The sequence below is a fragment of the Canis aureus genome, chromosome 15 (assembly GCF_053574225.1).
Source record: "Canis aureus isolate CA01 chromosome 15, VMU_Caureus_v.1.0, whole genome shotgun sequence".
NCBI lineage: Eukaryota > Metazoa > Chordata > Mammalia > Carnivora > Canidae > Canis > Canis aureus.
Window position 1 is genome coordinate 53,510,692 of NC_135625.1, and position 14,085 is coordinate 53,524,776.

The following is a 14,085-nucleotide window of genomic DNA, read 5'->3' on the forward strand; positions in this document are numbered from 1 at the left end:
TGTTCCACAATGTGGATCGAGGGAAGGGCTCGCGGCGGCGTACGTGCGGCGGGCTCCTCGCAGTGGGTGCGTGTGGGCGGACAGCCGGCGCCGCGTGCGTGCGCGCTGCGGGGCAGGCCCTCCCGCGACCCGGGATGCTCGCCAAGGGGCTGCTCTTCGGGGGAAACCGATAGGGCATTAGACGCCCCACTTCAGCCACCGCCGAGCCTGGGCCCCTTCCCTCCCTCACTGAGGCTGTGCACCTGTGCACCCTTCCCTTCCTCTGAGCATGGGCCGCTCCGGGCGTCCACACTAGAGCAACCATGCACTGTGTGCTTTGTTTTGTTTTATAAAGGATTTTTTTTTAAGGTTTTATTTATTTATTCATGAGACACACAGAGAGAGGCAGAGACACAGGCAGAGGGAGAAGCAGGCTTCATGCAGGGAGCCCGACGTGGGACTCATCCCGGGACCCCGGGGTCACGCCCTGGGCCGAAGGCGGACGCTAAACCGCTGAGCCACCCAGGGATCCCCTGTGACCGTATTTTAATGGCCTTGTGTGTGTGTGTGTGTGTGTGTGTGTGTTAATTTTAGGAGTGCTTTATATATCCCAGATATTAATCCCTTATCAGATATGTAATTTGCAGATATTTTCTGCCATCCCATAGGTTGCCTTTTGCTCACAGTTTTCATTTTGATGAAGTCCAGTCATGCTCTGTTCTTTCTTTTGTCTGCTGTGCCTTCGATATCATATCCAAGAAGTCGCTGCCAAATCCGATGTCATGAAGTTTTCCCCCTATGGTTTCTTTTCAGAGTTTTATAGGTCTTAGGTTTAGGTCTTCAATCCATGTTGGATTAATTTTTGTATATGGCTTTAGGTAAGGGTTCCAGAACACCTTAGGTAAAGGGTTCTGGCTTTTTGCATGTAGAAATCCAGTTTTCCCAACATCATATGTTGGAGAGGCTGTACTTTTTTCATTGACTAGTCTTGGCATCCTTATCAAAAACTGTTTGACCACACATGCAAAGGTTTATTTCTGGGCTCATTGTTTCACTGGCCTGTATGTCTGCCTTTATGCCATTTCATACTGTTTTGATTATTGCAACTTTGCTGAGATTTTGAAACCCAGAAAGCATGAATCCTCCCGCTTTGTTCTTTTTTAAGATTGCTTTGGCTATTTGGGGTCCCTTGAGATTCCACGTGAATCGTAGGAAGGATTTTCCCATTCCTGCAAAATGAAAACAGAATTAGTCCTGAAAGTCACAGGCCCAGGGCAAAGGACCAAAAGGGACTGTTTTAGTATGACCAAGGTGGGTCTCTCAAAGGTGGTCATTCCAATCAGTTGGTGATGGATGTTCTAGATTCATTGAAGCAAGCTCTAGAAAGTAGGCATGCAGCCCAGTGATTGGTACCAGCATCCCTGGCCTTGGCTTTCCTTGTTTCTGCTCCTGTGGCTTCCATGGGTGCACAAGCTACGGTTTCCTTGGACCTCGGCCACCTCTTTCTTCTTCTCAGACTGAGCGTTTGCTGCTTCTTCCACTTGGCTCTTATGGCGTGGAGGTTTTCAAGAAGCTGGCACTGAGGCTGAGAGAGCCTCTCTTTAGTTGTTTTCAGCAATATATTTTAGTTTTCAGTGTACAAGTGTTTCACATTCTCGGTTATGCTAATTCCTGGGTATTTTATTCTTTTTGATGCTATGTAAATAGATTTTTTTTTAAAAAATTATGTATTTATTCATGAGAGACACAGAGAGAGGCAGAGACACAGCCAGAGGGAGAAGCCGACTCTATGCAGGGAGCCTGATGTGGGACTCGATCCCGGGTCTCCAGGATCACACCCTGAGCCAAAGGCAGACACTCAACTGCTGAGCCACCCAGGCGTCCTGGATTTTTAAAGTTTCATTTTCAGATTGTTTACAGAAATGCACCTGGAGTTTTTTAGATTTTTTTAAATATATGACTTATACTCTATTGACAATTTACTATTTTTTAAAAAATATTTTATTTACTTATTCATGATAGACAGAGAGAGGCAGAGACAGGAGAACTAGGCTCCATGCAGGGAGCCTGATTTGGGACTTGATCATGGGGCTCCGGGATCACACCCTGAGCCAAAGGCAGATTCTCAACCACTGAGCCACCCAGGTGACCCGAGGAGGTTTTTTAGTGGTTACTCTAGGGTTTACTTATCCATCTTAACTGGCAGAGTCACATTCAGATTTATACTAGTTTAATTCCAATAATCTTTAGGAACATTACTCATATGGTTCTATTCACTTTTGGCCTATTGTTTTATATTATATTATATTATATTATATTATATTATATTATATTATATTACAAATCCAATGACACATCATTATATTACTACACTACCACGCATCCCTTTACATCTCTGATTCCACCCACCTCACATCCTTTGTATTCTTGTTGGCAAATATATTGCACATATATTTCTCTATGTTATAGGCCTAATAATACATTATATATGTCTTATTTTACAAGGTTTTCTTAAAATTAGTTTTTTTTAATTATTTTTTATTTTTTCTTAAAATTAGTTTTTTTAAATTTATTTTTTATTTTAGAGAGCACGGGTGGGGGGAAGGGCAGAGGGAGAGGGAGAAGCTCAAGCTGACTCCATGCTGAGTACAGAGTTTGACACAGGGTTCGATCTCATGACCCTGAGGTCATGATGTGAACTGAAATCAAAAGTTGGATGCTTCCATTCCTGATCAAAACTCTTCAGAGTGTAGGGATAGAGGGAACATTCCTCAACATCTTAAAAGCCATCTACGAAAAGCCCACAGCAAATAGCATTCTCAATGGGGAAGCACTGGGAGCCTTTCCCCTAAGATCAGGAACAAGACAGGGATGTCCACTCTCACCACTGCTATTCAACATAGTACTGGAAGTCCTAGCCTCAGCAATCAGACAACAAAAAGACATTAAAGGCATTCAAATTGGCAAAGAAGAAGTCAAACTCTCCCTCTTTGCTGATGACGTTATACTCTACATAGAAAACCCAAAAGCCTCCAACCCAAGATTGCTAGAACTCATACAGCAATTTGGTAGCGTGGCAGGATACAAAATCAATGCCCAGAAATCAGTGGCATTTCTATACACTAACAATGAGACTGAAGAAAGAGAAATTAAGGAGGCAATCCCATTTACAACTGCACCCAAAAGCATAAGATACCTAGGAATAAACCTAACCAAAGAGGTAAAGGATCTATACCTTAAAAACTATAGAACACTTCTGAAAGAAATTAAGGAAGACACAAAGAGATGGAAAAATATTCCATGCTCATGGATTGGCAGAATTAATATTGTGAAAATGTCAATGTGACCCAGGGCAATTTACACGTTTAATGCAATCCCTATCAAAATACCATGAACTTTCTTCAGAGAGTTAGAACAAATTATTTTAAGATTTGTGTGGAATCAGAAAAGACCCCAAATAGCCAGGGGAATTTTAAAAAAGAAAACGATATCTGGGGGCATCACAATGCCAGATTTCAGGTTGTACTACAAAGCTGTGGTCATCAAGACAGTGTGGTACTGGCACAAAAACAGACACATAGATCAATGGAACAGAATAGAGAATCCAGAAGTGGACCCTCAACTTTATGGTCAACTAATATTCGATAAAGGAGGAAAGACTATCCACTGGAAGAAAGACAGTCTCTTCAATAAATGGTGCTGGGAACATTGGACATCCCATGCAGAAGAATGGTCATCAAGACAGTGTGGTACTGGCACAAAAACAGACACATAGATCAGTGGAACAGAATAGAGAATCCAGAAGTGGACCCTGAAGTTTATGGCCAACTAATATTCGATAAAGGAGGAAAGACTATCCACTGGAAGAAAGACAGTCTCTTCAATAAATGGTGCTGGGAACATTGGACATCCCATGCAGAAGAATGGTCATCAAGACAGTGTGGTACTGGCACAAAAACAGACACATAGATCAGTGGAACAGAATAGAGAATCCAGAAGTGGACCCTGAAGTTTATGGCCAACTAATATTCGATAAAGGAGGAAAGACTATCCATTGGAAGAAAGACAGTCTCTTCAATAAATGGTGCTGGGAAAATTGGACAGCCACATGCAGAAGAATGAAACTAGACCACTCTCTTGCACCATACACAAAGATAAACTCAAAGTGGATGAAAGATCTAAATGTGAGACAAGATTCCATCAAAATCCTAGAGGAGAACACAGGCAACACCCTTCTTGAACTTGGCCACAGCAACTTCTTGCAAGATACATCCAGGAAGGCAAAAGAAACAAAAGCAAAAATGAACTATTGGGACTTCATCAAGAAGCTTTTGCACAGCAAAGGATACAGTCAACAAAACTAAAAGACAACCTACAGAATGGGAGAAGATATTTGCAAATGACATATCAGATAAAGGGCTAGTTTCCAAGATCTATAAAGAACTTATTAAACTCAACACCAAAGAAACAAACAATCCCATCATGAAATGGGCAAAAGACATGAAGAGAAATCTCACAGAGGAAGACATAGACACGGCCAACAAGCACATGAGAAAATGCTCTGCATCACCTGCCATCAGGGAAATACAAATCAAAACCACAATGAGGGGATCCCTGGGTGGCGCAGCGGTTTGGCGCCTGCCTTTGGCCCAGGGCGCGATCCTGGAGACCCGGGATCGAATCCCACGTCGGGCTCCCGGTGCATGGAGCCTGCTTCTCCCTCTGCCTGTGTCTCTGCCTCTCTCTCTCTCTGTGACTATCATAAATAAATAAAAATTAAAAAAAAAAAAACCACAATGAGATACCACCTCACACCAGTGAAAATGGGGAACATTAACAAGGCAGGAAACCACAAATGTTGGAGAGGATGCGGAGAAAAGGGAACCCTCTTACATTGTTGGTGGGAATGTGAACTGGTGCAGCCACTCTGGAAAACTGTGGAGGTTCCTCAAAGAGTTAAAAATAGACCTGCCCTACGACCCAGCAATTGCACTGCTGGGGATTTACCCCAAAGATACAGATGCAATGAAACGCCGGGACACCTGCACCCCGATGTTTCTAGCAGCCATGTCCACAATAGCCAAATTGTGGAAGGAGCCTCGGTGTCCATCGAAAGATGATGGATAAAGAAGATGTGGTTTATGTATACAATGGAATATTACTCAGCCATTAAAACGGCAAATGCCCACCATTTGCTTCAACGCGGATGGAACTGGAGGGTATTATGCTGAGTGAAATAAGTCAATCGGAGAAGGACAAACATTATATGTTCTCATTCATTTGGGGAATATAAATAATAGTGAAAGGGAATATAAGGGAAGGGAGAAGAAATGTGTGGGAAATATCAGAAAAGGAAACAGAACATAAAGACTCCTAACTCTGGGAAACGAACTAGGGGTGGTGGATGGGGAGGAGGGCGGGGGGTGGGGGTGAATGGGTGACGGGCACTGAGGGGAGCACTTGACGGGATGAGCACTGGGTGTTATTCTGTATGTTGGCAAATTGAACACCAATAAAAAATAAATTTATTATTAATAAATAAATAAGTAAACAAATAAATGAAAAAAAAAGTTGGATGCTTGATCAACTGAGCCCAAAAATTTCTCTTAAAATCAGTCAATAGAAGAAAGAGAAAATCCTATATTTGTAGTGTCTTTTATAATTATATAGTTATCATGACCATTGTTCTTTGTTCTTTTTTTTAAGATTTTATTTATTTATTCATGAGAGACACACAGAGGGAGGCAGAGACACAGGCAGAGAGAGAAGCAAGCAAGCTCCATGCGGGGAACCCAATGCAGGACTGGATCTCAGGACCCTGGGATCACAACCCAAGCCAAAGGCAGACACTCAACCACTGAACCACCCAGGTGCCCCTGTTCTTTGTTTATATGGGTTCAATTTACTGTCTGGGTCGTTTGCTTTTAGCCTAAATAACTCCCTTTAATATTTCTTTTAAAATAGGTCTGTTTTCAACAAATTCTTTTGCTGGGCATAGGATTCTTGGTTGGTGGTTTTCTTTGTGTACTAGAATGTCAGCTGATAACATTACTGGGTTTCCCTTGTAAGTAATCAGTCATTTTTCTCTTGTTGCTTTTAACTTTAGAAATAAAACTCCGTTATTTTACCAGCAAACATGAGTTTATTTGGGAATAACAGAATGGCAATTCAGGACAGGCAAGCTACAGCAAAACCGTGTGTGAGTCCAGAGAACAAGGCAGTTCTTCCATAGAGGAAAAGGAATTGGGGAGGGGCCTTGTAAACCAAAAGTCCACTGGAGTAAACTGGGAGCTTAAGGTCCTAAGTGTGGAGATCATCCTGAAGCATAGAGCCAACATCACCTTAACCGGTAGATCTTTTTTTTTTTTTTTTAAAGTATGCTCCACACCCAGTGTGGAGTCCAATGTAGGACCTGAACTTACAACCCTGAGATCAAGACCTGAGCTGAGATTAAGAGTTGGCCACTTAACCGACTGAGCCACCCAGGTTCCCAGGTACATCATTTTTTAAAAGTTTGACAGGCAACGAAATACAAAACTTAATTATACAAAGCAGGAGAAGTAACACTATCATTCCAAATTGTATGATGGTTGTAAACCGGAACTCCAGGTCTGAAAGTAACCCACCGAAATATTTACTGGCATTTACGCTGACTCAGACTCCTCCCCGCGAGGTTGGGGTTGACTCCACACTGGGTTGACCATGGCAGCAGGACAGTGGGTATTGCAAGAGCACAACAGGAGTACTAAGCAGGCACCCTTGGGAACATATGGTGCGGGTATAAACATGAAGCAGCAGCTGATAAGCTTTTTGTAAAACAGCTGAAAACTTCAAAGTTGCTTTAAAACAGTATCACTATCTCAAAAGAACGCTTTGGAACCATATTCGTAAATTTACGATCTCTGAATTTACAACTTTACAGACTACTATTGAAAACATGTATGAGTCCATTAATAATAGTTCAGATGAAAGAAACTCTTGTGAATCCTGAGCCTTCTAACTTTTCAGAAAAGGCAAGAGAAAAAATAATTGTTTCAGGATGATGATAGGCCTGTTTCCAAGAGGCCATAATCATAGAAGAGGTTTCCTCCTTTCCACGAAAGAGAGAGAAGACATGACAGTGAGTAAAGGTACATGGGCCTGTCCAACATCTTGGGCAAGTGTCTTGTCAGATCTCATCCACGTCAATTCCAGGAATTCTGTGCTCTCAGGTCACCAGACGGTGCACAGTGCCAGTCGGGGTTTGCTGCTTTCAGATGCATCATGCGAGTCCAAGAGTCTACGCTCTGGAGTGTGTCCGCACAAGGTTGGTGAGCAGATCCTGATAAGGGGTTTTTCCAGGGAGGTTGAAGAGTCTTTCTGGAGATGTCTCTTCCAACAAACAAAATCTCCAGATTGCAAGGTGTGTGATGCTTCAGGTCACTCTCCCTTGGGAACACTGGGGAGAGGGATCTCCCTTTTTATCAGCCGGTGGTCAGAGGAGCCAGGGATCAAGGGTACTGTACGTCCTGGGACTGCCTCAAAGTGTGAGAATCTGTGTGCTCCCAAGGGGGTGGAGCCAAGGTATTTGGAATTCTTTACGAATTTTGCCAGTTGATTCCAAACAGTGCTGTTACTGCATTTTATTAACCCCGAGGATGGAGCATGGTGCACGATGGAGGTATTAGAAAGCCAGTCAGGCTGTGCAGATGTCTTGAAGCACCTGACTGGTAAAGTGGGCTCCCTGATACCCAGAAAGTGTGAGAGGGTTCCCTAGGCAGGGGATAATTTTTTCTAACAGAATTTTAACCACAGAAGAGGAGTTGGCCTGTCTACCAGAGCAAGCTTTGGTCCAGTGAGAGAGCAAAGGGAACATGACTAAACCATGTTTAAATCCATGAGATGGGAAAGCTGTGTGAAGTCCATTTGTATGAACCGGCCCCTCTGCATTTATACTTTGGAAGGTGTGACGAACGAGGGAGGCAGTCGTGGGCTTTACTCTGTTTTCCCATCAATGTTGGTTCATGAATGCTTCCACTTTGTCAGGAGGCCAGTGGTTTAATGCATGTACAGTGGTAAGTAATGGGAATTTGAGAGTTTCTAGTTGGGTTAGTTTGTTATTTGGTCTAAACCGGAGTTCTCTGGATCCCAAAATTATTAGATTTCCAATTTGTTTTTCCTCTTCTGGGACCAGTTGTAAGGCATTGCTTGTCAGTTTTTCCAAATTATCATTTGGGAGAATGTCTATTTGGACCACGACAGAGGTTTGGCTTGAGAGCCGTGTTTTTGGCAGAAGTGTCAATGGGGTTGTTTGCTTCGGCCTCCGGGGAGTCGAGTCTGGAACGCCGGGAACCTTCGTGGCAGCCAGAGAAGCTGGTGGAAGTGTGGTGTCTGATAAGCTTTGGACACAGAAGCCCTTCTGTTAAGCCTTTTTGTTTTTAAACCCCCCATTGCAGGGCTTGAGCTCACGACCCTGAGATCAAAACCTGAGGTGAGATCAGTAGTTAGAGGCCTAACCGGCTAGGCCACCAGGCATCCCCATCAGAGCCCATTTTTAATTTTATCCCATTGCAGGTGTTTTGCACAATGTTTGAAGTCCTGAGCCGCTCAGAGGCATACCAGCCACCAGACCTTTCTCCTAAGCTAAGGCACAAGCCCAGGTAACAACAGCAGGCTGAAGTAGCCAATGGTGCTGCCTCCGTGACTTCAGGATGGAGTCGTAGGGGCAGATTCAGCACCACATTTGCCATTTTCATCCTCTACGTAAGAGCATCCGCAGATCCTTCCTGCATGGTTAGAGGCGCTTTCTGGCCGTTGTCCCAGGGATTCAAAAGGTGATCCATCAGCATCAAGCAGCTGTGCAGTCCTGGTTTTGAGGTCAGATGCTCTAGGCTTCAAAACAATGTGAGCAAACTATACTTTTTCTTTGGAGGCTTTATGTCCCTTTAAGGCCAAAAGTTTTGGTGGAGGGGTGGGGGATGCTCTTACTGGGAGGAGGTGTGAGAAGGGAGCAGAAGAGCAGATCGTCTCCACGTTCTGGAAGAGTCGAGCCTGCAGAGAACAGTGTGCCATCCTCATCAGCTTTTGAGGTTTGTGACGAGTGAGAAGGACCCCGTGTGTCACGCTGGGTGTGACTGCCTGGTGTGCTGCTGTTGTTCCAGGTGAAGGTGGAAAGATTCTGGCTGCCCTTATGGGCCGGAACACTAGGAAGGTAGCCACAGGTCAATTACTGGGAACTATTTGCAGTCAGTGGGAACAGGTGTCAGCAGCATGCGGGGATTAGGAACAACAGGGTCCTGAGGGGTAATGGTGTTACTACTGCTGCTCGGAGATCCCCAGCCCGTGGCTTCCTCACAGGTGAGATTGGGGTGCTACAGGCATGAGTGCGGGGGCGGGGTGGTGGTGGATCGCAAGGCCCTGAGGCTTCTCTATCATGCGCTTGACGCCCTCAGGGCTTCTTTATTTATAGGCTGTTGAGGGATCCCTGGGTGGCGCAGGGGTTTTGCGCCTGCCTTTGGCCCAGGGCGCGAGTCCTGGAGACCCGGGATTGGGTCCCACGTCGGGCTCCCAGTGCATGGAGCCTGCTTCTCCCTCTGCCTGTGTCTCTGTCTCTCTCCCTCTCTCTCTCTGTGACTATCATAAATAAAAATAAATTATTTATAGGCTGTTGAGTAATTCTAGGGAGGGGTTGTGAAGGATCTATTGGAATCTTGTTGGGAGGTGTGCTGTGGGTTTTACCAATATCCGTTGGGGATTTTGCCCCAGAAAGAGGGTGGTCGCTGATCGGATAGGAATAAATGATAGGTGTCCCCAGGCTCAGCTAGGGTCCCGTTGGAGACCGCAAATAAAAGATGTCATGACCCTGGTTGGGTACGTTGATCGCTGCTGTCAACGTCTATGATTATTTTCCCCTTTGGAAAGAAAGAAATTCTGGCCCAATAACTTTTTTAAGAGGTCCCAGCCCAGTGAGTAGGGCAGAGGGAGGAAGGAGTGGGCATCTCTCAAAGGGAACCTGCTTGAGCTGTAGCTGCTCTGAGGGGCCGCTTACAGCAGGGGGCGGGCAGCAGGTGGCAGCTCTGGTGGCAGCAAAGGCAGGTTCCCTCCTGGCCTGGACATGTTTTCCCTGAGCCCGTTGAGATGGAGGATTGGGAGGAGGTCGTGTCCCTCTGGGGGCAATGGCCTCCCAGTCCAGTCACTGTGGCCTGAGGCACGGGGGGCCGTGGGTGAAGGCAGGCAGGAACTCGGGGTGATCCAGACGGGCCAGCCCGGGAGGGGGCGGCGGGGCAGGGTGCCTTGGGGGGTCTGGCAGTTCTGGGGAGCGGGATGGTGGCGGTGTCGCTGACGCAGAGCAGGGCAGCCAGGGCGACAGAGTTCCATTTCGGTGGCTCTGCACATTGTCCCCGCGGGGACGGTCCACAGATGGGGAGGACAGTGGGCGGGAGGTCACCAGCTGGCCCTGAAGGGTGGAGGAGGAGCAGATGTGGGTGTCTCCTTCTCCTCCTCCTTGGCGCTGCCACCCCGGGGGCAGGGCCCAGGGCGACAGCAGGACAGAAGCCACCTGGCGCAGCTGGTCTGTGGACCTGCGGGCCTCCGCTTCCAGAAGTCCGGAGGCTCGTGACATTAGCGCCTTCGTGCCCCGGACATCCCCGCCCCTGCTGCGTGCCAGCCGTGTGCTGGAGGTGCGCACGTCGGAAGCCGGGCCGCCTGGGCAGGAACCCGCCGGAGGTGGCACCTGTGTTGGGGCCGGAAGCCAGGGAGGCCAGAGCCATGACCCCGCAGGCTTCGGGGCTGCTCTGGCACCTTCGGGCTCAGCCGCCTCTGGCCTGTGCCCTCCATCAGGGACGCTGGCCACTTACTGTCTGTAACCAGCACCCACGCGGGGCTGGGTGTCTGCGAGTGGTGGGCTGCTTGGAGCTGGCCTCGGTTCCTGAAGCCCAAGGTCTAAATGAATGGAAGCACCCGGACTCTTGGTTGATACCTCGTGGCGTTCAGTCATGCTAGTCCGTCTGCAGCAGGACCCGGCACAAGCTGACGCACCACCCGTTTTCTGCCCCGTGTCTTCCTGACTTAAAGCAACAACGGTCTCTCGTTTCTCACGGTGGCCGGCAGCTGGCCGTCTCCTGCCCAGGCTGCGGGCCCAGCAGGCCCTGTCCCAAGCGGCCAGCCCCAGGGGGAGGTTGAGGGCTGTGCGTCTGTCACACGAGCTTTCCCGCTGGGCCTCGTCTCAGTGTGGTGACCTCTGGCTTCCCAGAAGCAAGGGCAGCGCCACCAGGCTGCTGGAGCCCAACAGGTGCCCAGCCGGCCCGGGTTCCCTGACAGGGAAACAGGCACCTCTGACAGCAGCAGCTCTGCAGACACTTGACGTGCTGACACCTTCCCTCACGTGGCTTCCAGGGGACCTGCCACCTCGAGGCCCTCGACACCAGCTCCTTTTCTCTGCCCTTGGCCCTCCTCCCTTTATGCCAGGAAATTGTTTGGGCATCTCAGCAGACAGCACCCCGAGACTGTCTGGGGCACCAGCCCATCCCCCAGTCCATCCACACGTCCCTCCATCTGCACATCTGGGCAAAAGGGTGAATCAAGTGTTGGAGTGGCACCTGTCCTGGGGAAACGCCTGTGGTCTGAACAGAGCTAGTGTCCTGGGGACTCACTCCAGCTGACCTCAGACGACAGCACTGCCAGCGTGCGGCGGGTGTCATTCAGATTCTTCATTCTCAGCCCCTGGGTACGTGAGGACTTCCTGGCTTGAGGACCCAGACTGACAGCCTTACACATGATCCACTCTGGGCTCTGTCTGCACAGAGCAGGTTCAGACCCGGCTTGGCTGCCTCCTGGCTCTGCAGCTTCCGATAAGCAGTGCCTCAGTTTATCTGTGAGGTGGGGATGATGGTCAGACCCTACCGGTTAGAGGTGGGCTCTGCTGCAAGCACAAGAGACTCCAAATAACAGGGCTTTAGTCACACACAAGCCAATTTCTCCTCGTGTTGCCTTTGAACGGTCACACAGCCAGCCGTGTCCCAGGGAGGCCGGTGGAAGAAGGTACATATCTTTGTCTTTTTTTTTTTTTTTAAGATTTATCTATTTATTCATGAGAGACAGAGAGAGAGAGAGAGAGAGGCAGAGACACAGGAGGAGGGAGAAGCAGGCTCCATGCAGGGAGCCGGACGCGGGACTCGATCCTGGGTCTCCAGGATCACGCCCTGGGCCTAAGGCAGATGCTCAACCGCCGAGCCACCCGGGTGTCCCCAAGTCTTTGTCTTGAAGACAAAAGTGCCACGTGTTGCAGGTCCTGACCAGGTCACACCCAGCAGCAGGTGAGCCTGAGAAGAGTAGACTTTCCTCTGGGGCCTAAGACTCACAAAGCTTGTGCCTGGGGTGTGCTTGGTGCCAATCCAGCCTCCTGCACAGAGGAGGAAACCGAGTCCCAGAGCAGGGTTTCTTCAGGACCAGTCATGTGCAGAGGGACAGAGGCGGGGGCCAGGCCTGTGCACGTCCACACCCCCACCTGTGGGCCAGGAGAGTCTAGAAGGCTCGGTGCAATGAAGATGCCCACGTTTTTAGACCCGTTTTTTTTTTTAATATTTTATTTATTTATTTATGAGAGACACACATAGAGAGGCAGAGACCCAGGCAGAGGGAGAAGCAGGCTCCATGCAGGGAGCCCGACGTGGGACTCGATCCCGGGACTCCAGGATCATGCCCTGGGCCGAAAGTGGCACTAAACCACTGAGCCCCCCGGGCTGCCCTAGCCCCGTGATTTTTTTTTTTAAGATTTTATTTATTTATTCATGAAATACACGAGGGAGAGAGAGAGAGAGAGAGAGGCAGAGGGAGAAGCAGGCTCCATGCAGGGAGCCTGATGTGGGACTCGATCCAGGTCTCCAGGATCACACCCTGGGCCGAAGGCAGGCACCAAACCGCTGAGCCACCCAGGGATTCCCTAGACCCGTGATTAACTAGGCCTCAAACTCGTTAGGTTCCCCTACAAACTCGGAGCGTCTCTCAGACTCTCCCATGCAAACTGCGACATTCCCGCTGTCAGCCTGCGGTGGGGAGGGTCCCAGCTGCAGGCTGGGTGACGGGGCTGAGGGAACGGCGTCAGCTCAGACACCTCGGACTAGTTTGGGCCCCCGAAGCTGCCGGGGACCGCACATCCCTCATGCACCATCCTTAACTTAAACAGCGGTGTTCATGTTCAAGGAAGCACATATGCGCCAGGGCCACCGAGCCAGCTCGGGTGGCAGGGGAGCGGGGGTGGGGTGGGCTCCGGGTTGGGGGGCTGATGGGATCTCAGGATAACATCGGAAACCGCCCACCCGCCACGCACGAGGCTTCTGTAGCTTTCGAAAAGATGGACACACAAAGAGGAAGGGGAAGAACTGCCAGGTTTCTAAAGAGAATGCTCTAAGCAAAGGGTTGGGGGGGCACCTGGGGTGGCTCAGCGGTTGAGCGTCTGCCTTTGGCTCAGGTGTGACCCTGGGTCCCAGGATCGAGTCCTGCATCCGGCTCCCCGCATGAGCCTGCTCCTCCCTCTGCCTGTGTCTCTGCCTTTCTCTCTGTGTCTCATGAATAGATAAAATCTTAATTAAAAAAAAAAAAAAGGTAAAAAAGAGGCAGTGTAGCACCGTCCTGTATTTGGGAAAATCGTGCGTTAAGTGGCCCTCTAGTCCCACCCTGTGTGTTGGGGGCAAGGGGCCGGCCAGGAAGGATTCCTGCAGGTGCGCAGCTGGCTTCCTCTGGAGAGAAGGGGTCGGTTGTGCTCGCAGGTGTAAGGACGGCACCCTGGCCCCTCTCCCCAGCGCTGACAGCCCCCAGGCCCAGCCCCAGAGGCTCTGCGCCTTTTTGATGACACCTGTCATCTCTGATCTGCTGCATTTTTCACTTTTCTCTGCAGACTGCTTCAATTATGAAATTACCCCTTAGTTTTTGAAATCAGTCTGTGGAACCAGCAGAACTCCTGTGTGAGACTGAGAGTCCTACGGCCTGCTGGTGGGGTCCTCCCCCCACCCTACAGGTTCCTCACTCAGCAGGGCCATGTGAAGGCTCAGGCTGTTCCCCAGTTCTCGTGATCACGTGTAATAAGAGAAAGTGCCGTAACTTTACATCTCAAGTCTCAACATCGTAATT